An 11242-nucleotide genomic window follows, 5' to 3' on the forward strand; every position below is an offset into this window, starting at 1 on the left:
TAAAGCGACAATCAGAGCAATACTGTCACAGATATTAACTTCAACTAATGAGCAGGACAAGTTCTGTGTCAGAAGCCACCTTCAGCTTAGGGACACTCGGTCTACCAGACACTCCCCCATAAGGTGCCAATTTTACTGGCAAGCCCTTAGTAGCAATAGATTCAGTTTTCTTACTACGTCCCAAATCAGAGATTTTAATTAGCTTTTATCGCTTTTTACCTTTTTTGATTTTCACCTAATTATCCCCAAATTTAAATCTGACTGAATTATTTAACAAGCAGACAACCAAGAAGCTATTCTCAAAAACAAAGAGCCCCACCCTTTCTGGTTCTTGGCCCCTGCTGGCTCAGATCCAGCCAAGATTTGAAAGCATTTGTGGAAAAGCTATGACTCAGTGTATGCTCACAGTATGGTGGTTTTCCTATTTCCCTCCCAAATGAAACTTAGACAAGACCACCATGTTGCTGAAGATGAAAAAAATCAACCAACTAATTTGAGGGGGAAAACGGTACCATTTTCTAAAATCTCCTAAGCATTTCCTTTTCTGAAAACAGACATGGGAATCTTAATTGAAAATGATAAGCTAGTTAAACATTACTCGTAAGAAGCACCATCCTGTGGTAATAAAATGTGAATTTGGCTGAAAATAGAAAGATGTATGTCTTCACCTTAGCCATGCTTCAACTAGTTGGATGACTGGATAAAGTGTTTAATTTCTCAGCCCTGTGAGATGGGATGGATGATCTCACACTTCCCCCCAGTAATACAATGGGGAATAGACAGCCTGTTTTTCTGATAAGGGGTTAATACCCAAAATATATATAAAGGACTCATACAACTCAGTAGCCAAAAAAAACCAAACAATCTAATTAAAAATGGGCAGAGGAACTGAATAGACATTTTTCAAAAGAAGACATACAAGTGGACAACAAGCATATGAAAAGATATTCAACATCACTAATCATCAGGGAAATGCAAATCAAAACCACAATGAAACATCACCTCACACCAGTTAGAATGGCTGTTATCAAAACGACAAGAAATAAGTGTTGGTGAGGGTGTGGAGAAAACGGAAACCTTGTACACTGTTGGTGGGAAAGTAAATTTGTGCAGGCACTATGGAAAATAGTATGGAGATTCCTAAAAAAATTAAAAATAGAACTACCATATGGTCCAGTAATCCCACTTCTGGGTATTTATCCAAAGGAAACAGAACTGCTATCTGGAAAAGATATCTGCACCCCCATGTTCACCACGGCATTATTTACAATAGCGAAGATATAGAAACAACCCAAGTGTCCATCAACATATTACTGGATGAAGAAGGTGTAGTGTGTGTGTGTGTGTGTGTGTGTGTGTGTGTGTGTATATATACACACTTATGTATACATATATATATGTGTATACAGAGATTGTATTGACAGTTGCCAGAGATGAGGAATGGGCGAAATGGGTGAAGAGGGTCAAAAGCTACCGACTTCCAGTTATGAGTTCCGGGGATGTAATGTACAGCATGGTGACCAAAGTTAACAATATTGTATATTTGAAAGTTGCTAGGAGACTAGATCTTAAAAGATCACAAGAAAAACATTTTGTAACCATGTAAGGGGAAGGATGTTAACTAGAATTACTGTGATGATTATTTCACAATATACACATATATCAAATCATTATGTTGTACACCTGAAACTAATACAATGCTATATGTCAAATATACCTTTTTAAAAAAATTGGAAAAAAACCGATAAAACTCAAGCCTGAACTTCCTTGTAAATGTAATGAAGCCTTTCATGACACAGGGGAAGAAAAAGAGTGGTGGTGGCTGTGCTCTTATCCCTTTTATCATTATTTATTACTTGTACTACTATTTATTGTTTCTATAACTATTTATTACTTGTGTCACTATTTATTACTTACACTACTATTTATTGCTTGTATCATCACTATTTATTATACTACTATTGCTTGTATCACTATTACTTGTATCACTATTTATTACATATACTACTATTTATTACTTGTATCACTATTTATTGCTTGTAACACTATTTATTGCTTGTATCACTCTTTACTACTTGTATCACTATTGCTTGTATCACTATTACTTATACTACTATTTATGGCTTGTATCACTATTTATTGCTTGTATCACTATTACTTGTATCACTATTGCTTGTATCACTATTTACTGCTTGTATCACTATTTATTACTTGTATCACTATTTATTGCTTGTATCACTATTTATTACTTGCATCACTATTTATTGCTTGTATCACTATTAGTTGTATCACTAGTTATTACTTGTATCACTATTTATTGCTCGTACTGCTGTTTATTGCTTGTATCACTAGTTATTACTTGTATCACTATTTATTGCTTGTATCACTATTTAATACTTGTATCACTATTTATTGCTTGTATCACTGTTTATTGCTTGTATCACTAGTTATTACTTGTATCACTATTTATTGCTCATACCGCTGTTACTTGCACCCAGCTGATGCTGAGGGATTCTGTTTTGCCAGGCACCAAAGTAAAGCAGGGCGGATTCCTGCTGAAACTGGCCCCCAGTCTGCTCCCTTCTCCCTCCATGAAGTCCCAGTTCTAGAAGGTGGTGCAGCCCTTCTCCCTAAACCCACGCTGATAGATTCTGCCCCCTGAATGAGGTTCATCTCTGCCCTTCTCCTACTGGTCCACAAAGTGGAAGTACGGGGCTTGGTGAGTGGAGCTCTTGGATTTCAGCTGCCACAAGTCCCTCGTGCAGTCAACAACCATACAGGCCACACCTGTGCCCTCAGAGCTCCCATCTAACTCGGGGCTTAAGACTTGTCTCCGTTGTAACCCCCGCCGCCTAGCGGTTTCTTCTTTCTCTGAACCCCTATAGGTCAGGTTGTTTGCTTATGTGATGCTCTAAAACGCATTTTAAACTTGCGTTGTATGACTTTTAAGGCTTCTGTTCCTGAGGTTCTGATCCTCAGAAGGGCTGGCTGTCAGTTTAAAACGTGAGAGTAAGTCGAGATATTTGCTTTCCTACATTAAGTCATTAAACACTCGTCAGAGGCATTGCCCCAGGTTTCAGGAGGAGGAAGCAGGCATGAGACATGCTGTGTCCCCACCCAGACCCTGTTATTAGTCGGGCCAGGTTTCAACCCCGGACACTGACCGTGAACAATTGAACGTCTCCTGGAGGCTTTATTCCTGTGAGCAATCTCATTTTAAAACCTCCTTATAAGTCAAGGATCACAGCCACGTCCCTCGTTTGAGGCTCAAACTGAAAGCGTGGGTAATGAGTCAATACATTGCACCTGCCCTCACTAATCAAGGTCATTTTAAGACTTCATGTCCTCCAAGCAGCAGGGATCCTAAGCAGTAAGCTGTTTGCCCGAGCTGTTTTCCGGCAGCTTCCAGGCTCAGCTGCCTCGAGCTTAGGCTGAGCCGGTTGAGACTGGATAGGAGCACTAACCACTCAACTGGGCCTGCCGAAGATCTGGAGACCTGGTGACCTTGGGGAGGCCTAGAGCCTAGTTACGCCTGCGCAGAAGGTCCATTACGCACCTCATCCCTTTCCCCGCGCCCTCCCCGCACTGCCCACGCCCCCCACGCCCCCCCTCGCCTCAGCCCGCCCCCACGTGCCCCACGCCGCCAGCCTAAGCCCGCCCCCCACGTCCCCCACACCCTGCCCTGCCCCGCCTCAGCCCGTCCCCCACGTCCCCCACGCCCCCGCACGCCCCGCCTCAGCCCGCCCCCCACGTGCCCCACGTCCGTCCCGCCCCCCGCCTCAGCCCACCCCCCCCACGTCCCCCACGCCGCCTGGTCTAAGCCCGCCCCCCACGTCCCCCACGCTCCGCCTCAGCCCGCCCCCACGTGCTTCACGCCTCAGCCCACCCCCCCACACACATCCCATAGCTGCCCGGCCTAAGCCCGCCCCCCACGTCCCGCGCGACCCCTCCACGCCCCGCCTCAGCCCGCCCCCACGTGCCCCACGCAGCTCAGGCCCCACCCCTCCCAGCGGCTTTATTCCTGACCCGGCGAGGCCCGGCTTTCGCTGAGGTGGGCTTGAGGCTCCCTGTCTTCTCTTGGTCTGGCTGTGAGTAAACCTCTCCTTGCTTCAAACCTCAGTTTGCTGGGCGTTGAGCGAAACGAATTTGGTTTGGTAACAGATTTGGAAGCCGGCCGGGAGGGAGTCCAGAGGAACCTTGGCCCGAGGGTTGTGGCCCCTCTTGGGTACTGGGAGCCGGTGGCCGAGCCTGAGCCTCGGGTCCCTTGGCTCCAGGGCCGTCCCCCAGTTCCCCACCAGGCACCCCGACCTTCTGTGCTTGTTTCGTTTTGTGCTAGAAAAACGGTTTTTGGGTTTGGTTAGGAAGACATTTTCTGGGTGAGTGGAACCGCACCTGCGTCTCCATTGTTGGATGGTCCTGACCCAATGGTGGCTGGAGGCCCGGCTGGCGGGCGTTTGGGGGACAATAGGAAAGGTCGCGGCTGCTGAGGTACCGGGGTGGGAGGCTGGGGCTCTGGTTTTTGGCCTCATGTGTTCATGTCTGTTTGTGTCTGCTTGTTTTGTTTTTAATCGCAGGGACCAGGTTCAGGAGAAAAGGGAGCAAAGGAGAATGAAACAGGTTATTCTGCTGGCGGCCGCCTGAACCCAGGGAAGAGCCGGACCAAACGGAGGCCCCCATGAGGGACTCGGCAAAAGGTAGGAGGCCTCAAGGCCCCCCTCCTTGAACGCGGAGCCTGGTAGAGGGACCCCCCCCAAATGTGGATATTGCAGGCAGGAGGGACGCTGGGAGAGTGCCCCATCCTGAGACTCTTGATGGTAAGCAGGTGGCGCCTCAGGTGCCCCAGGTAACTGATGATGCCGGTGACCAATGATCGCTCCGAGTCCATTATTGTTTTCCATGTGGGTGACGTGGCCGTGGGAGTCAAGGGTGGGGCTTATCAGCACAGGTGGTGGGGGGAACTTGGTTTTAAATATCTGGCTTTCTAAACTTTGTTTTGAGACTGTTAGTAATAGGGGTGTGCGGAGAGCCCTTGAGAAAACCTTTTCTCCGGCTGGGAAAGAACCACTGATAGCTTTCCGTACATGCCTGGTGGCCTCACTCCCCTTCTGGGATGAGATGGACTGAATTAAACACCAGGGTTGCCTTTGCCTCTGGACGCTGAGTGGACATTAAAGCACCGCCTGAGCAGACCTGCACGCTGCAGGCTCCATCACTCTAACCTCAGAAACAGCCTGCAGTGATTCCGGGAGCGATACTGCAGAGGGTGAGTCTGGGGGATGGGCGGATGGGGGGTGCTGGGGAGAGCAGAGATGGCCACACCTGTATGGGCCAGGCTCTGCAGGGGGCCAGACATTCCCAACTTAATGCAGTATCCAATAAAGTAGCAAGCAAAGCGTGGGGTGAACTTCTAACAGCCTCCTTGCATTATGAGCCAATATGCTTTTGCTGGTCACGTGGGGATTGACTGGTCCACAACTGAATGTGTGTTACGTGATTGAAGAGCAATTAACAAGCTGTAGGAATTCATCCCTAGCCCCTAACCATACTCTGCTAATGACTCTCTCCACAGACTCTTGTTGGGTTACCATCTTGAACTTGAAGGAGGTCTTCTTTGCACACCCTTGAGTTTTGAATCCCGAGTTGTCTGCTTTCGCTGCTGGACAGTGCTTCCTCAGGGAGTTAAAAATTCTCGCAATACTTGGAGAAATCCTGGCGAGACCTGAGGGACCTTGAACTAAACAGGGGAGCCCTGCTCCAGGCTGTGGACAATGCCCTCATTACCAGTGAGACAAAGGACTTCTGAGACCAAGGTATGGGTTTGACTTCCAACTTGTTGGCTGAAAGAGGCTGTCAGGTGTCCAAGAAAAAGATAGATTCTCAGCCCTCTGTTAAATATTCTGGGGTTTTGAACTCAAGGACAGAGAGCTGCTCCCTGCCGGGAGGGAAGCTCTAGCCAGGACTGCAGTTGCCACCAGGAGACAACTGTGGGATTCCTGGGAGCGACTGGGTGCTGCTACACCTGGACCCCCAGTTTAGACTCATAGCAAAATCCTTTTAATGACGCTTTTAAAGGCAGTTACACAGAAACCCTAGGCTGAAATCTTGAAGGATAAACATACAGGAGACCGGCTTCATCCCTGCGGGACGGGACATTATGAGAAATGCGATGGGAAACTGCGACCAACATCATCCAAACCTTGCCTGGTTCCAGCCCCCGATACTGACTTCTTCCAGCGGCAGGTGAACCCCAACAGATCTTCAGCTGCTTTTCAGAAGCTGCGAGAAAGAAATCAAGGTGAGTGGGTTTGCTGCAGTGGTGGCTTTGGTCACATCAGATGCTTCAGAAGGCAATTTAAATAACTTGTTATAAGAAGGATCTGTTTTCTTGTCAGTCCTTTGTCTCTAACCTCCCAGGCTTGGAAGGACTTCTGCTTTGGTTGTGCTGGTAACCTATCAGGCTGATCACCTGACCCCTGTCTTCCCCTGGATCCCTAAAAATCCTAAATGTTAACCCTGGTTGGTATTCTCTGTGCCCCTGAGGGGTATGTCTTTGCAGTTTCAATTACCAATCTTGGTCCTGTGGCTACCTTGACAGCGGTGTCTGGGTGGAATTTGTTTATTGGGATCAGTGTTAATGTCAAACCAGAAACAAAATACACTCAAATGAGTGCTTGGCAGTTTGACTTCTCAAGCTCTTGTTGGATCTATGCCCCTTACGAGCAGGGAGTAGCCAGAGGCATCCTCACCCCTCCCTTGAGGTTGAGGAACGATGAGAAGATGGGGGTGCTGAACCTTGAACCGTGGGTTAAACGCAGTCCACCTGCTGTCCCTAATGAAGGTTGTGAAGACTTGCGTGGCAGCCTAATCAGTAAGTGTTTGTCGGAGTTGTTCTCCAGGAACTTGGAGTCAGCTGTGTCGAGTTAGGGCTGAGCCAGTTGAGATGGGGTAGGACCACCGGCCCCTCAGCTGGGCCTGCGCCTGCGCTGGAGACCTTGTGAACGTGCAGAGGCCTGGAGCCTAGTTACGCCTGCGCAGAAGGACGACTACACACCTTTTTCCCATTGTGGCTGCCCTGTTTGCTGTCCCGTTAGCACCCTGGCGCCTTGCCTTCTGGGAGGCAGACCTGGGGTTTGTTCTCCAGCTTGCTTGCTTGGCTGCCTTGCGGTTAAGCACTTCTTGCTGCAGACCTCGGCAGCCTAGCGTCTTGGCTGGCTCTGCACCAGGCAGAACGAACCTGGTTCAGCAACTGTGACTAATTGTGACATGTCACCTAGGAGGGTGCTCGAACTCACCATCTCCAGAAAGCCCCCGATGGGAAACCTGGTCCAGCTGGGCTCAGCACCCTCAGACGCTGGGCCTTCCCAGTTGGTCTGAAGACACAAGTAACTCGTTACCAGAAATAGCTAGTCTTTCAGTTGTTTAGGTCTCAGAACTCGGAGGCAACTCCTTCCTCCCAGGCCCGCAGTCCTCTCTTCCCTCCTGGCTAGCGCACTTCCTGAGTGGAGGACGAAGGCTGGAGGAGCCCAGGGCACTGGATCCGGGGGGTGTAGACCGCTCCCCCTGCCTCCAGGATGGACACCAGCTGGTCCCGTGGACCGGTCCAGCATCTCAGTTCCCAGGGAGGCGAGCCTGACCCGGAGCGGGGAGGTGACTGCCTGAGGTAAACATCTGGCTTTCGGTGCAGAGGACTAGTAAACGGCTCTCCTAACGCCTAACCCTTCACGGCAGGTGAAGCTGGAGGGGGGGGCAGAGCTGTGGGCTGGAGGGAGGCCATCCCAGGGGACCGAGGTCACCTGCTGAGGGAACCTCATCTGTGCTCAGCCCGCCTGGGGACCTGAGGCTTCTACCCATCCCCAGCCCCTCACCCTCGACACAGACTGGGTCCTGTCTGTCTGTCCTTGGCAGCACGGATACAACTCTGTGGCTGTGAGGGCCAGGCTCAGCTTGCAGGTGGAGGAACGAGCCGGAGGGAGGGCCAGCTGCCCGTGGCTGCAAGGCCAGTCGTCGCAGCTGAGACCCAGGCCCGGGGCGCTGGGCTGTGTCCCCACGTGCCGTCCTGTGCTGCGGGCTGAGCGGATGTGCCCTTGGTGCAGCGGACCGAATGCGATTCTCAGCCCGGGGCTTCAACACGGTAAGACCATGTTTGTGGATTTCATCAGCAGCTGTGACACAGGATTTCCATTCCCTGATTGTACAGGTTTTTTAAATGAGTTAATTTTTGGCCACATTGGGTCTTCGTTGCTGCCCGGGGCTTTCTCTGGTTGTGGCGAGCGGAGTCTACCCTTCTTTGTGGTGCACGGGCTTCTCACTGCGGTGGCTTCTCATTGTGGAGCACAGACTCTAGGTGTGTTGGCTTCAGTAGTTGTGGCACATAGGTTCAATAGTTGTAGCTCACAGGCTCCAGAGCCCAGGCTCAGTAGTTGTGGCACACGGGTTTAGTTGCTCTGCGGCATGTGGGATCTTCCCGGACCAGGTCTCGAACCCATGTTCCCTGCACTGCCAGGTGGATTCTTAACCACTGTGCCACCAGGGAAGTCTCTGATTGTACAGTTTTAAATGTAACGTAATAGAAACCACAGGTGTACGTATTTCAGTGTCTTCTGAGCTATGAGGAAGTGGGGTCGCTTCACAAGACGTAAGTCGCCTGTGCTGCCACTTCAAAATGAAGATGCGACAGGCAGGCTCCCCTCCGGGGTGGATCAGGATAAGATACTCAGGCTCTACGCAGGGAACCGTGTTGTCACGTCCTGGCTGATCCCGGGGCGTTGTCGCGTGACCCCCGGGCCAGAGCTGGAAAGGGGGTCTCACCCCAGCAAAGCCTCCGTCAGGGGAAGCTGCTCACCTTTAAAAGTGAGAAGCGGACCCCGTGCCGTCAGAGCACCGAGTTCTCTGGAATTACCTGGGGCAGCAGGGGAGGAAGGTGGCCCAGGCCTCTGGGGTCTGGAGGGCTGGCCCGGGGCTGGCCTGTGCAGCCCCTCCCGATCAACCGGAGGGGCCGACCTGCAGGCTGGAGCCCTGAGGAACCAGGTATGAGGCAAGCCCAGGGTCACTAACGCTTTTCCAAGAGATGGCAGTCTCTGAATGTGAAGGACAAGGGCCGAGTCCCCCGACCACTGTGGGAAATGCTGTCGTTTGCAGGGCTGAGGAGAGGGTGGTGGGCAGCTGTGCTTCCTGCACGTGAGACCCCCGCCTGGTCCTGCGCTGAGGGTAGGTGCTCCTTGAGTGGGACCCTGGGTGACTTTCCTGGCACTGGGTCAGATAACACATTTCTCCCGGGTAGCTGCCGCTCACGTTTCTGCTGTTCCCCACGGGCTCCGGCGACCACTGCTCTGTGCTCTGCAGATGCTGCGTTTCTTACAAATCCGAGGTTTGTGGCAGTCCTGCGTTGAGCAAACCTGGTGCCGATTCTCCAACTGCATTTACTCACCTTGTCATGTTTTAGTTATTCTTGGTGTTTCAAATTTTCATTATTTGATGTGTGACAGTGATTTTACTGATACTGACTTGGAAAACTCAGGTGCTGGTTAGTGTTTTTTAGCGATGAAGTGTTAAGGTGTATAGGCTGTTCAGGTGCAAGTCTGTATACGTAACGGGTTGAAACATAGTGTGAACAAGCTTTATATGCACCGGGACACCCACCAAGTCGTGTGATTCGTGTTATTGTGATCAGTTTCCGGTGATGGAGAGATCTTGGATTCACATCTGAGGTCTGCCTGTCACACGCCCTGGGGGAGCCTGTGGAGCTCTGGGAACAGGACTGGGGCTCCAGGAACACTGTGCCCCCCTGCACCCTGTAGAAGGGACAGCCTGGACCAGTGTGACAGAAGTGACAAGTGGTCTGGAGCAGAGGAGGGTCACCGTCTCTCCTGGACCAAACTGGTTGGGCTTCTCTGAGCAGTTCCCAACTAGGCCCTGACCCTTCAGGCTTCAGCGTCTGGATTTTCATTGTTCATTTTAGCAAGATTCCTGTCAGTTTAGTCAGAGCTCCCCAGGCTCAACTTCTGACCACCATCAACATCTGACTGGATTCCTTATTACTCTTCCTCCCCCTAATGAGGTCTCACTCTCTGGTCTGCCCTCAGCATGAATCCTGTACGTCGGTTCAGTGCTGTGATCTGAATGTGTGTCCCCCAAGCTCCTGTCGAATCCTAATGCCTGACGTGATGGTGTTGGCCTTTGGGAGGTGATGATGTCATGAGGGTGGAGCCCCTGTGAATGGGATTAGTGCCCTGATGAGAGCCCCCAGAGAGCCCCCAGAGAGCCCCCAGCCCTTCCCCCATGTGAGGACACAGGGAGAAGACGCTGTCTGTGAACCAGGAAGAAGCCTCACCAGACGTTGAATCTGCCGTCACCTTGGTTCTGGACGTCCAGTCTCTGGGCTGTGAGGACTCGAGTCGTGTTTAAGTAAGCACCCAGTCCGGTCCTGTTAGAGCAGCTCAGACAGACGCCTCCACCCCTGCTGTTTCCTCTGACTGCCCGTTGGTGGCACCACCCTGCTCCCGGCACCCCCGCACCGCAGTGGGAGGTGAGTCCGACTTGTCCCCCATGTACAACCCCAGGGCAGGAATGAATCCCTGTCGCCTGGATCTTCTTCCGTCTTGACAAGTGTTGGGTGGGACAGCGACGGGACCTAAGGATTAGAGGGGTGGCTGCCGTGCGTCCTGTCAGGCAGTGTCCTCATGTGTTTGGTCTCAGGACTGGACGACAACTGACTTCACAGAGGAGAGTGTGGAGCTGGGATTTGGTGGGCTGTATCGATAGTTGTCTCGGTTTTCACTTACAGTAATCACTAAAATATAGTAAGCCCGTTACATACTAACAAAACATTCCCTGTTTTATGAGAACTGCTTTCCAAAAACAGCTGTCCACTGAGAAGAGTAAATTATACATTTTTGTCATCTTATCCTTGACTGACAGAAGCGAGAAGTGTTAACACCTGTTTCTGAATTTGTTGGTCGTAACAGTACCAGTGCCTGGAACCCTGGCCCGTAGCTGGGGGAACGTGAGTGTGGAGGGAATAATGCCCTGGGGCTGATGGGAACCCAGCTGTGACCTCTGGGGCCCCAGGCCACCCCCGGGCAACTGCATTGGCAGCCTGGCCGGCATGGGAGGTCTGTAGCTCCAACCCTGAGAGCAGGGCTGCTGGGGGACCTTCAGCCGAGGGCGGCTGTGTGCCCACTCCAGCACCAGGGTCGCTCTGCCGTGTGGGCCGGGCTGTAGGGAGCAGCGGGACGACGGCGGA

This window comes from Aethalodelphis obliquidens, unplaced genomic scaffold, assembly GCF_003676395.1.
Source record: "Aethalodelphis obliquidens isolate GAN/ISIS:26980383/991018 unplaced genomic scaffold, ASM367639v1 scaffold25, whole genome shotgun sequence".
NCBI lineage: Eukaryota > Metazoa > Chordata > Mammalia > Artiodactyla > Delphinidae > Aethalodelphis > Aethalodelphis obliquidens.